General features: G+C 47.3%; 1 protein-coding gene across 2 annotated transcripts in view; it reads left to right on the top strand.

The window, feature by feature from the left end:
- The window catches only part of LOC149352474 (paired mesoderm homeobox protein 2-like), a 40,387-nt gene that overhangs the window by 20,626 nt on the left and 3,929 nt on the right, over window positions 1-15,832 (top strand). The window lies entirely within an intron of this gene.

Raw genomic sequence — 15,832 nt, 5'->3', positions numbered from 1 at the left:
AGCCGGCACGGCTGTCCGGTCACCCTCCGAAATTATCCGTGCCCTCTGGGCATCGCACTGGCCCGCACGAGCGCCAGCGGCGAGCACTTGTGTCGCCTGATTGGTGAAAGCGAACATCTTGACCGCCGTGGTCTTCGTCAACTCTGGCTTATCCGCGGACAGACGTTCCAAAAGCCCGACTGTCGCCCCAGTGCTTGATCTGAAAAAATGCGACGAAAGGGTCAGCACAATACGCGGTTCTCTGGGCAGAGTATTTTCTGGCATGTCTCTACTGGTGCTGGTAGCGTCGAGGGAGCTAGAAGATTAGACTGGTGTACAAACGCAGTTAACACGGCTGTAGGTATTACGTCATAATGTGGCTCAGAACACGTGGCAAATGGGAGAGATTTTGCTTCACAAATGAATGCGTCTAACAAACCTTCTATCGTAGCGCTCCCAAAGCAGCGATGTCACTGACTCCTGTGCCTTGTTTCCGGTGCACGTCAGCTCAGCGTGAGAGCTGACGTGCACCATTCAGAACGCGCACAGAACATGCAAACGACAGTGTCTCTAATGTGCATCTTAGCTGTGGTCGATGCGTGAGTGAAACGACATCTAAACACGCCTTCTTTCTTCTAGGGACAGCTAATGAGTTTGTGCTCATATGTTTTGTTTCGGCAAAATTTTTGCTTTCAATGAAATTTTGCCATGCCTGCTGCCTGTTTCGCAACCGCACCAGCCCTTCCTTATGTGCACACAATATTAGCATAGGCTAGGCATTTCATTGACAGCTTTGATAGCTTTATATCGTAGATACGAAACAACATAATACCGGAATGTGTATTTCACCTGCAGCGAAGTTGAACCCCTTGTCATGGTTTTTGGATACCAAATGATTAGCCCTTCCTAGCTACTAAACATCAAACCTGTAGGTTGCTGCCTTAAACATACCTGATGCAGCTAATTACTGGCGACTTTTCGTCCCATGTTTTGTACACTGCTCTATCCAAACGAGCAAAATACGAAAACAAAAACTGATAGCTTTATTGGCGATTTCTGCCCCGTGTAACTGTTTTCTCCAAAAAAGCTTCCACTGTGCTAACCTGTCGAAAATCTTAGATGAACGTGAGCATACAGGGGGATATGGAAGGTCAACTCACTTTTCTGGGCGCGACGTACTGGCCACGCAGTAAAGGTGTGTAAAACATGAACATCGTTTTAGGTGTCCTGTACAGCAAGCAGTGCGAACTGTTGAAAGGAGTCGCGTTTGACGCGGCATCATTTCGTAGGCTGGCAAGATTGCCAAGCCCGATTTCAATCCAATGCCGCGAATACACCAGCCATAAACCGGCTAAGAATAGCCGGAACGGCTATGTTATCGCGAAGGGCAATAGCTTTGGATGGTTCTCTGCCACCTGGCTTATCAGATATTTCACCGGCATCGCATTGCATGAAACTACGAGTAATGAAACCACTCTCCGTCGGAAGCACGTTTCTTCTTTCGCACTCGTGTGCACGGAGGGAGACGGGGCGGCCAGGCGAGAAAAACAGCTCGAAAAGAGTCGTTTAGTCATACTGTAAGTCACGGTCCTTTTCATAACGCGGTATAAATCCCTGCTGTTTTCCTTCCCATCGAGAAGCCAATTGACAAGTCAGGGTTGTCTATATTCTCTCTTCTTCCGCCTTCTGAGCTGTTGTCCACAACCACGGCCAGGTCTACAACATCAGCTAGATAGAAATACGAACGAAGCCTAGAGAACCGCGGGTTGTGCTGACCATTTCATCGCATCTTTTGAGCTCGAGCACTGGGGCGACAGTCGTGCTTTTCATTGCAATTTTCTGGCCTGCAAAGCGCAGTGGTCATGTTGGTTTGAGGCTTGAACGAGACTGCTCGATCGTCTTCTATTCAGACCCGAAGAAAGCACACAAGACGTTGTGGGTCTGCCCTAAAGTGCTTGCTAGATGACAGCTCATGTATATCGCTGAACGAAGGCACACTCTTCATGGAGTTGTCTCCAAATAACATTGATACAATTTAGCATGTACAGCTTTAGCGCGCAACTTTGGTTAAAGACGCGAAACACACAGAGACACAAGGAAGGTAGACGGGACTGAGGTGCTCCGTCCTGTCCGCCCTTACAGAAGGTTGTATCGATCGAGCACCCGATCTAGACTAGCGCCCGAGCGAAAAAAATGCGCTATGTTGAGTAACGCTCTAGCCAGCACCGTACATGCTAAAGGAAACGCGCCTTCTGACAAGTTGCCTCCCATCGGATCGTGTATCTCAACGGAACCATGTCCAACTTTTTCGTACAAAAATTTTTAAAATTTAGAAAATTGCAAGACACTGTTACGGAAATAACGAAGGTGATTGTCCATTCTTCAGATATGTTGCAAAATATTTCTTTGAAAGTGCTTCCGTCGATCGCACTGAACAGTTAAGACTGCCATATAAAACCAATGGGGAACGCTTTTGACGATGGAAAAACCGTTAATAGAAAAAAAAAAAAATACAAGACTGACATCAAGTAATCTGCGGATATATTGTATGTCATAGTGAAATTTTCCGTTATATGAAAAAATTGCGTTCATAAAGGGTTTCCCGCTCACAGACGCTTTTGTCCACAATTCCTGGGTATAGCCTGGACGAATGCGCGTCGTGTTTTATAATCTACCCATATATCACTTCATGACATGTCAGAAAATTCTACGTCCCTTTAGGAAGCTTTCTTCATGGATGGGAAATAACACAGACGAACGAAATGACTCCTGGAGTAATTATTGCTAACCGCTGCCGAAGTTCTGGAGCGTCAGCGTTAATAGTTTAGCTGGATTAGAGCAGCGCGACTTGGTGTCTATCTCGACCGTCAGCGAGTTTCGCTCGTTACCCCCCTCCCCAATACCTGCAAGATATTCCTTTCAGCGTTAGTTGCGGGCCGTATGCATGCCGGCCGCAGATCATTCACTTCCTAGCTACACTTCAGCCATAACGCTTTACACCCTAAACTTTATTTTCAAATGAAATCTAGCAAGGTGCAAATGCCAGCTTAATCCTGCGACTTCTGTCCACTTACGGGGTGCTTGATAGTCCAGCTACGGCAGATGGGACCCTTACGAGGCTGATGGTGAGAGGAAATCAATCAGTCAGTACAAGCACGTCCTGTATATAGTCGTGCTGAACGAGCAGTTCGCTAAAAAAAAATATATAAATAAAAGTGCCTCATTTCTAAGCAGCCTGATTTGCTTATTTATTTATTTGCTTCATGCTCTGAGCGTGCCAAACCAAAGAATACTGGTACATCTGGAGACAATCGTCTCATGAATAGTGTTAAGCGCTCATTTTTCCGGTGTAGCCCGTACACGTAGTACAGTCGTGAACGAACGGAACGCGGTACTACGATCGCATGGTCGTGTGGAAGCCTTTAAAGAAAATGAAAAAGGGCTGACATTTAAAAGCTGTGGGAGTATTTCTGCTACTAGCACATTTTTTAACTCTTGCTGAGGCATGCGCACAGAAATGCTCGAAGGCCACGCGCTCGTATTATCGCTCTTCATCATTTGTTGACGACTGCACTCTGTGAGGAACGTCCCTAGAGACGCGCAAAACGCAGTCGCAATCGTAAGTTTCTTTTGACAAAAACGGTACGTGTCGACTTTCATTTCTTTACAGGTGTCAAAGTATACTCTTTTCATATCTGAGAATATAATCCCGCAATGCGAAGTAAATGAGGAACAGAATTCGTTTGTTTCTCAGTGCTACCGTAGGCCACCCCTGCTACAATACAGACACTGCAGTTCAAACCTCAGGAACGAAGAGCAGCCACATAGACGTACAGGTTTTGCTAGGCTTTGTCACGCAGTAATATAGTTTTTTTCTCGCTCCTTTTCCTCTGGATGTTCCTTGTTTTCTGTGAAGAGATTGCAGAATTTCTGACGACCACACAATCGCACTGCTAGCCTTGATAAACCAAAGGTTTTAACGCGACAGCGTTAAGGAGCCAGTGTCACAGGAAACCCGGCGTCGTCGTCGTTGACCGTGAGCGACAAAATCACGCAACACTCAGCGCACTTGTACTACAACTATGGAATACCAACTAGCCCCAGTTGTCGCATTGTTGACCTTGGTCACGTGACCTTGAGACGTCATCACAAGCTGCCCACCGGAGTGGAAGAAAACTGCCCACCGCGGCAGGTGGAAGAGGAGTTGCTCGGGAAGAGCAACCTTGGTCGCACAAGACCCACCGGTGTGGCGGCACCTGCTGTCGAAGCACAGTGCTGCACCGCTGCACCACTGCGCCAGGAGGGGTATGAGGACTCCCAGGGATCCACGAATGTAAAGTCGGGAGTGACCGATTCCGCATATATGGGAATTTACCCATTAATACTATCGCGTCATACCCATCAGGCGGAGGTTAACTGTCCCCTCCATTTTTTTTTTTTCACCATATAGTGAGCTGGCCGGAGTCAAGAAAGCGTCCTCTCTTATTTTTTCATCACACCCGTAGCAAGGCATTGGAGCTTGCCATCTGTGTTTACACTGCTATGTTTGTACTACGCCCCTTCACCAGTTTGCAAACAGACGAGCCTTTCGGAAAGGAAACAATTTACTGACCCGTTAGACATGCTAGATTTTGCTCTTCGTTGCCTTTAAAACTATAGCGATTCAAGGAGAGGGCTGAGTCGGGCTGGTTGGTTCATGTTGAATGGTACGGTAAAACAGCGCTGACGGACGGGACAGAAGAAGACGGACATCAGTGCATGTATCTGTCTCTTCTTCTTCCCTCCCGTCCGTCAGCGCTGTTTTGCCGTACTATTGCGATTAGCATGCGGTTGGCGTTATGCGCGTCCTAAATAAGCACCGTATCCACGAGGGGTACGAAACCCCGTCACATGCCTTGCAGCTGCGATTTGTATGAAGTAGATGCCAACGAGACAAAAATTGACCAAGGCTACACGCGTTCACCTCATGGCGATTTCTAACGCTTGTATTTTGTTTTCGTGGCAATGCACCTTTAGTGCGCCGCGGACTATAGGCTTCTACAGGCTTTTCCCCTTTGTTGTTGGCTACCTGCGAGCAGTTGGCCGTAACAAAATGAATCATGCACCGTGCACCTTTCGTCATGGCCAAACGAAAGACCTCCCAACGTCGTTTGCATAACTGCGATAATTCTGCGCAGGATTTCACCATCACCGTTGTGTCGCTCCGAACTGACCAAGTTACTTCGAATCGCAAACACGCAAACACGAGTACGCATACTTAACAGCTTATTTAAGGGTTTTTCTCTTCAGGCCAAGGGTAAGCAAGCGTGTAGCGCTGGACGCAGCGCAGCTTCATTTTCGTTGCGGCGCTGCTGCGTTCTCCGAGCGCTCATTTTTCCCGCTCGTACAGCGTACGTAGGGACACACAACAACCGCGCAGTTAACCGAAATTCCGTCCAGTCGGCGCCAGCACGACAGCAGCCACCTACTGCGGGGAATGCAGGTTATGGTCAGCCCCAGGTCGTCAGCCATCTTACCGCCCGGGCTCCCCAGCGAGGCGAGCTCCCGGAAGGGGGGGGCGACTCGGCGACGGCGAGGCGCAAGCTCAGCCGGCGAGCGCCGGTGTTTTTACGAGCTTGCGCGGCCGGAACGAAACGAGGAAAAACGAAGAGAACGAGCGCGGCTGCTGTCTCCGCGCGCGAGGAGACGTATACGAAAACGAGCTCGCGTAAAACCGTGCGCAGCCACGTATAGTATACGGTGCGCGCTCGAGAAAAGGTGACGCACGCGAACGCTCTGAAGGGCGGCCACGACCCTTGATTCCAGAAGGCTGGGGCTGCCCGGCCGACAGCGGAGCAACTGCAGCCCTTTGTTGCGTGGGATTTGCTCCCCGCTCAATTCGCGGACAATGGGTCTTGGTTACGCGGAACTCAAAATAGAGAAACAAAGAGACAAAGAAGTTTTTGGAATACACACGACCCCGATGTAGTACATGCGTGACGCGTTTGTTATGCCATGACCGCAGACGACGCACTCGCACGGAATTGCCCAACGGTTTCAACGGTCCGGTTCGTCCCCTTATTCATCTCTGTGCTTAACGCGAAGGGCGAGACGTTTCAAAAGCGCGCGAAACCGCTTCCAGCGATTCGCCGTCATCTCTAAACAAGCACTATCGCTCGTGCTACCTGCTTTAATTGTCCCCTCGCAATTAATCATCCTTTGTGTAAGTATGCGCGAATACACGGCTTGGGGAATCACGCGTATAATTTCGCGACACGAGGTTAGCAAGTATTGTTACTTCTACCGCTAATCTTGGTGATGATTTTTTTTTTTAAGCCAAAAGAGTTAGTAGATTTCCCGGCAGGCTGGCCTTCCCACGTTTCCCGCTCAGGAACCAGCAAGGTCGCTGTTGCAGTTCGTGAGGTGTACGGGGCTATGCCCAGGACACGGGGCCGGGTTTCGCTGTAAGTGCGCACGATCAGCATTATTTACCTTCTTCACAATTATTTATTTTTACTGCTTTCGCTTTTTTCAAATTCTTCGTTTTCCCCCCCTGTATCCCTCACCCCAGCGCCTGTCGCGACACCAGAAAACCAGTCCACGCGCGGCGAGAGGCAAAAATGACGGGGTACACAAACCAGAAGTTGGGCAAAAAAACAGGGAAAAGATTTTGAAAATGTGCACAAAGCGGATACTTAGTAGTGCACTGAATTTCATTACGGGCGTTTCAAAAATCCCCGCTTGGGCGCCTGGCACTGGAGGCACTGCAGAGGATAAAGTATTGCTGTTGGCAATTAGAAGAGTAGACAGACAGCAACGGAATAATGGCCTGAGGGGCGAGTTGGTGCATGATGAAATGAACGGCGGCGCCACAAGAACATTAACAAAAAAGGAACACCCCATGCGCACCGCACACTACCAACTGTTTATTACACGTAAAGGTGGCATATTTACACATACAGCTCAAGAATGAGACTCATCGCATTATGGCTCCGAACCCAACACGTGGAAATAAAACAGCAACATCACGATAACAGACAAGAAACCTTTAACCCGTGCAGATAAACTAACAGATTCTGATAAAAAAAAATAGAGGAGGAGGCCATCTCTTAGCAAAAGCAGTGTCCAACAATCGTAGCAACACCAGAGTCATACATGAGAAGCAAAAGCAGTCAGAAACCAAAAACCGGAAATAAAAATGAAAAGTAAAAAGCAAATGACAATCGTAGCAAGAACAGAGTCAAACAGATGAAGCAAAAGCAGTCAGAACCCGAAAAACAACGAACAGGAAAAGAAAAAACCAATAACAAAATTAACAACCCGCCTAAGCAAATAACAGACGGCCGCTAGAAATGCAGGGCTGAAAAGTCGCACAGTACATGACGCCACAAAAAACTATCAAGAAAGGACACTTCATTTCTGCTGAGGGATACCGAAGAGTCGCTAACACAAGTGCTTCCCTTCTTTTCGATCATAAAAGCCTAAATAATTTCACGCGCCACCTGATCGCGACTCCTGCCCAGAATCCTTATTCCGTTAAGCACTGGCTCACACTTGCAATCTTAACAATGTGGGGGCAAATTCGATCCGCCTCCGTTTTCTAACGATTTCTCATGCTCCCGTGCCCTGTCGCTAGAGAGTAACGGGAACATTTAAAAAGGATTTCGTTACACATCTTGACTTCCTGGACGGGATAGGCCGCAGCTACGCTTTTTTGCATACGTATAGGGCCCATATGAGGGGTGTGAGGAGTTCGTTTGCTTATAATAAAGCGAAATTAAGTACAAATGCGTAGCAGCCGGTTACTTTTACCAGTTTCTTGGTTTCTGATTCGCAATCTGGATTCTTGAGGTGTGGTTTCCAAAGCGGCCAAGTTGAAACTAGTAGCTTCAAGGCCACTGCCATTGCAATGTATGCAGTTGGAAAATCAGTTTCGTTCGGTCTCAAGAGAGCGCTTCTTCTGCCTAGCCACCCGTTGATATGCAAGAAGACAACCGACTCGGAGCAAGCCGCATGTGTCTTGCTCGTTGTCATTGGACCATGGTACAGCTAACATCATCGCTGATTTTATCCGGATAAGGTACTGACTAAGGCAGACGCAGCGCTGTTGCAAGTACTTTGAAATCGGTTCGACAGAATTTTTTTTCAAGCTTTCATAACTCCGCAGTCAAAATGAATGACTTCTGCAGCCCTGTGTGCAGAATGCTGTACTGCAGGACTGTAATGTACAAGCGGCTAATCATTTTCTAGAAAAGCTTGAATGAAAGGTCTTTCATGCTTGCCCTCGCGAGTCCGGCTCAACTAAGGAATTAAGAGTACTGTGTCGCGAACGGTTAAGGAACCTGCAGCTGCTTTTGAAAACGTCACGAAGAGTTAATCTCAGATTGTCACTTCCTGAAATAAAAAAAAAATGCAAGTAATGATCTAGAAAAGCATTTAGTTGTATAGGGTGCTCAAAACTGCGTTATAAGAACTTCTTTAAAAAACAACCGATGAGCAGCACACAGATTCCGTTTAAGCACCTAAGGTAATTGAAGTGAATGTTTACTCATTCCAATTCTTGAGGAAATGGGCCTCAGACGGAAAGCTACGATAGTTGCTTGCGACCCGGTGGACACAGAGTGAGAAGATAATTGGCGTTGTCAATCACCTAGTGAGCTAAAATCAATTAATAAACTTTTTAGTCATTGCAGTTGACGTGCATGTTAAGCTTAAAGCTTTTAAGCTGGAAGCTTAAAGGCGGTTGCACTCCTAGGCTAATCCTTGTGGCAAAATTCTCCAGGCTCGCACGAATTCCGGAATACTTGCCTACAACTCTGAAATTTAATCCGCGTAATTAGGCATGGAAGGCGATGGAAGTATATGGGAAACTCCTCCCTGTGTGATGAAGCTCTTACTTACGGTGCTTCGTCTTCCACCGTAGAGCAGCAGGGTAAGCTGACAACACCTCCCCTTTCAACTATTTGATGCGACAGTGTTAACGCCCCCTGTCGCAGAAAAGTCGGCGTCGGTGTCGTCGGCCGGGACCGAAAAATCCACGATAAATTCCGAGAAGAGCAACCTAGGGGGCAGGTGAGCCACCTACGTCACGTGTCTATGTAACGTCATCACAACCGGCCCACCGGATTGTGAGCAAACTGCCTACCGTGACAGGTGGCAGTAAAATTAATGATCGGTCGCGAGAGGTTGCGCTGGAAGAGCAACCTCGGTCTCACAAGCCCCACCGGGGGCAGCACCTGGCATCGTAGGGAAGTGGCACATCGCTTAACCGCTGCACAACTGCGCCAGGAGGGGTAGCAGGAGTCAGGAATCTATGAATGCAAAGTAGAAAATGACCATTTCCGCATATGGACATCAACTCAGTAACGCAATCGCGTCACGCCCTTAAGGGGGAGCTCAAGTGTCCCCTCCAGTTTTTTTTTTTTTTCGAAGCAACTCAGCATAATATCTAAGAAACTTTCATCCTTACTGATAAAAAAAAGAGGGTCGACATCAATACGCGTGAAGCATGGAAAGAGAAAGTGAACTGAATAGAATTCTCGATGCACTGTGATTTCCCGATACTGCGCTTGATACGCGTAACTCGATGACGCATGTCTTGTAGCCTGTTAATGCACAACGATGATAGCTCGAGGGTGCAGATTGTGCCGCTAAGAGCACGTGAAAGTTACACTGAAGTGGAAGTATAGTTGTTTCAGGTGGCTATAGCCTCATGAGGGACGCTTCAATGTAATCACAAGTTTACGAATGGCAAGTACGTTCCAGACGGAACGTCACTTCCTATACGTATAGGGTTTTTGTCCGCTCATTGATCCGAAAGGTGAGCGACACTCTTAGCAGCCGACATAATCAAAACTGTCATTGTAGTGCCAGAGCATTCAGAATTGCAAAACGTGAAATCAGTAAACTGTATTTTTTGTGTATTTGTAGTCCGGAAACGGCGCAGATTATATAAATTACAGGTACGCTTATTTCAGAGCAGTGAATGGGAGTCACGCCTATGGCTATGGGATGTAACTTACAGAAGACACACGAGTCATTGTGTTTTCGGTATGTGCTGCCGACCAGCAAACTGACATGTGCACTAAAAAACTTTCTGCGCTCAAACGCATAGGAGCCCTGAAACTCCTCAAACTCACAGTACCTGGCCCCGAGGTAACGATCCGAGGGCAATCACGCTCACATTGTGCTTATCCTGTTTACAGAGCAAGACGTGCAACATCGCGATGCCTCTTCAGGCTGACCAGCGAGATGACGTAGTTAGTGTTATGTGCGCAATGCTGATCAGCCGCCGCCTCTATAGAGGGGTTCATACTCAAAGAGAGAATATAGGTATGTGAACAGAGGTATGGCTATGCTTCAAGTCGGTTATCCGTACGTTTCGAGGAAGATGACATTCTTTTGAAGCTATATAGGAGTGTACAAGGCACAAAAACATGTTCTTATTGGTACCAGCCACAAGAGATCCAAAGCCCGCCTTTATTCGATCAGAATACGACCACCACAAAGCTCAAAGAAACGTGCGCACACCGGTTTTACACAGCGGCCAAGACGCTCTGCTGTAGAGGCTGCCAGGAATAACCGCTGCCAGGAATAAGCAGCACCGTACAGGCGACGGAAAAACGAAGAAAACCAGTTTAGTCAAGCATTCATGGCCGCGAATGGCTTAGTGGTAGCGCATACTCCTCGTGTGAAGGAGGTGCTGGGCTGGACGGCAACATCACCGAAAACCCACCAGTCGTTGAATGTGTTCGGGCGTAGCCCCATTCAGATGCTTGGCTTCCTCACGTGAAAAAAAAAAAAAAACCTACTAAATACGCTCCTCAGTCTGTGACAGCATTTTTTACTTTAATCTGCAGGTTCTAAATAATGTGGGGTAAGCCACAGAGGGGCCTCCGTCTCAGTGCGCTGTAATCCACTTCGTTGCCTTGGTACCTAACGTACAGTCTTTGTCAAAAGTTTAGAGCCCAGGGGGTTTGCTTCTAAGCCTCGCAGTGGGACTCCTGTAACATTTGTGGTAGTCCTACCCATTGGAGGAGGCAGGACCAGAAATCTTCTTACCTTCACCAAATTTGGAGCGCTGGAGATGCATTACGAACCCGACAGTGCGCTTCAGAAGCAAAGCCCCTGGGCTCCAAACTTTTGACAAAGGCTGTACACTTAAATTGGAGCTACCCCCGGTACATTCGTTGGATTGGGCGCCAAAGAAAAATAAATTAAACGAATAACCCCAATACACTGAGAAAGTGAAAATATTTATGTCGGTGCTGTGGGATTATAACTGATGTGAAAAACGCCTCTGACAGACAAAGGAAAGTGAAACGCGCTTCGGTGCTCGACGGTTTTGTAGCAGCCTGTCGACGTACATATGACACACGTAATACCCAGCTGGTGTCAAGTGTGAGCACTGTTGTGCTGGTTTATGGGCTTTAACGTCTCAAAGCGACTCAGACGATCAGGGACGTTGTAGTTGAGGTCTCCGGGTAATTTCGATCACATGGGGTTACATCGCATAGTACACGGGCCTCTATCATTTCGCCCCCATCGAAATGTGACCACCGCGGCCGGGATCGAACCCGCGTCTTTCGAAGCAGCAGTTGAATAACCACTGAGCAACCACGGCGCCCCGAACACTGCTATGCGTTATTCGAATGTGTAGGGCGACATCGACTTGGAACCAGCTCCTGAATGCATTCTTCACATGAGTTACCCCAGTTGCGCTCTCCTTGCCGCAGCGGCTTAGTGGCTATTGCGTTCGGCTGCTGAGCCCAATGACGAGGGATCGAATCCCGACCGCGACATTCGCATTTTGATAGAGGCGAATGCAACAAGGCACCTGTTTGCTGTGCGACGTCATGGCACGTTTAAGAACACCAGATGGTCGATATTAACCCGGAACCCTTTACTAAGGTTTTCTATCATTTCTATCAAACACCCATTATACGCCATGCCTGGTTGCGCACTGCACTTAAATGAAGAACGCATTTCTACAGAAGCAATGTTCATGTTTCATTCCGACCTGATAGTACACACCGGTCCCGAAAACACCTTGTATATTTGTTTTATGCGCCGACGATGTTCTGGCGCGAAGGTGGCAAGGAATACCTTTGCACCGGAAACCAGCGCGCCTGTTATTTCGCAGTCTGAAGCGACTTGTTTGAAGCGTATATGGGCTGTACTGCGTCGTCAGGAAAGTCATTTGGTGCAGCTAACAGGCGTTCTTTCGCAGTGCCGCGTTTTCACGTGCGGGCTACGTGTTGCTGACATCGACACCAGCTAAGCCAGCTTTCAATTCTGCTGCATAGTCAGTCTACAGCATGAAATAGGTTAGGCTCATATTTTAAGTGCTTGCTTAATATAATTTTTCTTCAATGTGAATGACAGCGACTCAGTGCTGGCATTATTCTTAAACCATGAAAAGCATTAGACGTTTGCTTTTTCACTTTCCCATGTCAGTTACCCCGTGTTCACGAGTTCTTGTCCGTCCGTCTGTCCGTCCGCCTGCGGAGGGACCCGGGTAGCTGTAAATGGCAGACCTGGATAACAGTTAAACAACAGCGACATATTTATAATCCTACAGTGTACACACGGCCACGCATGCCTTGTTCTGCACATATGGCCACGTAGGTAGGAAGACAGGTTATCCAGGTGTGCGTGGAAGGTGGTGAAGAGGCAGTAGACGAAGAAGGATAAAGTAGCCTTAATAAAGGACTTCGGGTACTGCAGGTGTCCACGTGACTAGCATAAAAATGCTGGTCCAGGGATAGAGAAAAAGAGAAATGATTTTATTGCGCGAGAATGCCATCCGAAGCTCCAGGTGCAGTCCGTATTGTCCAGCACCCCAGTGACAACAACCAACGCGTGGGCCCTCTGGAACAAGCCATCGTTCCTAGTCAAGGGTCGTGTTGGTCAGCCGTGCCTCTCAGGACGCGGATGGGAAGTTGTCGACATGGGGGAGCATTGGGAGAATCGAAGCAAGCCCAAAGGAAGGATACGGTAGAGAATCGGCACAGCACCGCATGAGGGCACTGCGGGGTGGCGTATTAGCAGGTTCAAGTATGTCCAATGCAGGTGTAAGCTCACCTGGATAATAGAGGATTTACATGAATTTACAAGCTGAATACATGGACGCGTATAGCATAGACGTATGCGTATAGCGTGCACTGCGTGCACACACGGGTGCATGACGCTTTGGCGATGGTACACTTACCACACAGGTAAGTGCGCCGAGTTCCATGATCAGAATGATCAGTCAAGATGAATCTTGATTGCTAGCGCAATTTCCTAACACGACAAAATTAACCGCTGGATTCAGCGCAGCTTCACCACCTCACTTTAAGAGCACTCGCATGAGTGAATCAAGCGAAGATCAGTCTTAATGTCCTTTATAACTCTGGATAATTCATTCGCCAGGAATTAGTGCCACAGTCATGAACAACAGGTAAAGAGTTCACACGGAAGTTACTGATCATTGAAGAGAGTTGCGGGCGCATTTGATGGCATCTTCCTTTCATGGTCCCACCATGATTACAGTGCACCTTCTCATTTCGCAGGCTGTTAAGAGTTTCCGCTTAAAATCCACCCTGTAGAGTCCGCATTGCGCTACGCGATTTTTTACCTATAGAAACGGTGAAGATGTTTGAGGGGAAAACAGAACAGACGCATTGGGCAAAGTCCAGAAACCCCGACCGGGGCTCTGAACACGCTTGCACTTGAATATTTCTAGCAAGTCTACGAAGAAACGTAGACGCGGTATCATAGTTATCACCTAACATATAATTTTGTAACTGAACACCTTGTGTGAGCAAATTCTAATCTATACCCTGCCGGACACAACTCGAGTTTGATAAAAAAAAGCGTTCGCTAACGCTAGTGCGTCCGTCATTTGCTACCATAGCTGGGAGGTCAACGCACGCTTCAGCGCACTGTAGAAGCTGATAGGAAACGCAGGCGCATCGAATACCCATTCCACTTTCAACTGAACCTTTTAATTATGGCTGGAGTGCACTTTCGTCGCGGCTCAGGGTGAAATAAAGCGTGGAATGAAAATGAAGATACTAAACCTGAGCCTGTGAACACTGAACAGCGCAATGTCGGGAAAGCACCAGACCTAAGTAGCGAGCAGACAGTTTTTCCGCTGCAGCCAGAGGGAAGTTTTTGTTTTCGGAGGTACTGTTTTGGGGCTGATGAAAACTGAGAAGAAAAGATAAAGAGAGGTACGAAAAAGTGCAAGCAATAGCTGTATTTTTCATGCGAGGTCGATAGAAACAGCATCGAATGAAGTGCGAACGCTGCGACTCGCTCTAACATGAGAGTCTCACATTTTTGTATCAAATGTCAGTGCCAAATGTCGTCTTGCACGACATTTGGAACGTGCATCTTACTTGGCGTGCAAACTGTAGAACAACAATGGTCGTGCTGTAGTAAAGCCAGTAGGTCTGTTTGACTGGTACGGTTCCATGCAAAATTTTTCTCCAACGCTTTTCATGCACGGCGTTTTAAACCTCTCCAGGAAACTTGGAAAAGTATCGCGTGCATTCAGTGCCTGCAGTAGCAGAAGCGCCCATGAAAATATTCACTGCGTGGTATTGGATAGTAGACGCAGAGAGTTAATGTCGAACCAGGCCAGAAACGCAAATTTTTTTCTATTAGCCCCTCAGCTTATTTAAACGTCAAAAATTGTCCAATTGCAATCAGCAAATTACAAATTATATATTAGGTATTCATAAGAATGAACTTTGAGAAGATAATTGCGACAGCCTAGGTGCCTTTTTTATAAAATTTATAGGGCTGAAACACTTCTTGAAACCTTGGAGAGCAGCATTTAAAGATATTTTTCATCAAGAATAAAGAGGGAGAGTGAAAGGATTCATTCGAAGTTAATCGTGGCAGTAGAAAGGCGTTGGGCGGGTAAACGATTTTTTTAACAGATGAGCCTGCCAGTCATGCAAGGCAACGCTATATCGTCCGATGAACAAGAACACTCGCTTACGCAGAAGGTGCCTTGCAAATATCGCTTCAAGAAGACTAGTAGTGTGAATGTATCGCGACTGCGTGCTCTGCGCTTGAAGAACGCTGCCCTTTCGTTGCCTGATTGTTCACAACCGACTCGGTTGATGCGCTAAGCGTACGAGCAGACACTATGAAGCTCCCTAGCTGACTTCATTGCCCAACGCCTTCACGTCCGTTTGTCGGGCACTGCCGGGAATTTACACCCAGGATCTTATAACGAGACAATTACAGTAATTAATCTGCCGCGTGGAAAAGCTGAAAAGTTAATCATGGCACTAATTCAGCAACTTAGTGACAAGCTGTAAACATATTTATACCTCAATCATCCCTGAAAACCTGCTTCTGTGCTACAAAACAGTGTACCGATTGTGCGCCTCACTGGAGTTACCAGCGTGATGCTTATTTTCCACAAAAATATAGCGCCCAGTTTAAATGGCATTTATTTTTTATATTTCCGGCATGTGGTTGTTTGTGAATACTATGCCACTGATTTTTCCTTTTTCGACGTTTTCCTGCGGTGTTAATTTGTGCCAAAAGCGGCGAACTTTCGCCATTTCTCCTCGATAAAGCGCATATGATTATAATCAGTGGTATGGAGTTCGCATGCGACTCTTCAGATGGCATGGCGAGGGCCCAGAGCATTTTTATATTGCTCAAACGCACGATCGGCTTTTCAAACCATTGTCCCGGAATCATTACGCGAAGTAGATGCGGGAAGTCCTTCAGCTGAGAGGCACTTGCTGAGCTTGTGTGAACAGCTGTGGATGCTCAGAAGTCGAAGTAAACCCACAAAAAAAAGAGAGATCTAAAAATCGCAAGAGCTCGCACAAGAGAGAAAAGAAAGTTTTTAATCACATTGCTG

The sequence above is a fragment of the Amblyomma mixtum genome, chromosome 3, assembly GCF_055824585.1.
Source record: "Amblyomma mixtum isolate Tamu chromosome 3, ASM5582458v1, whole genome shotgun sequence".
NCBI lineage: Eukaryota > Metazoa > Arthropoda > Arachnida > Ixodida > Ixodidae > Amblyomma > Amblyomma mixtum.
This window is presented reverse-complemented; position numbering and strand designations above follow the sequence as displayed.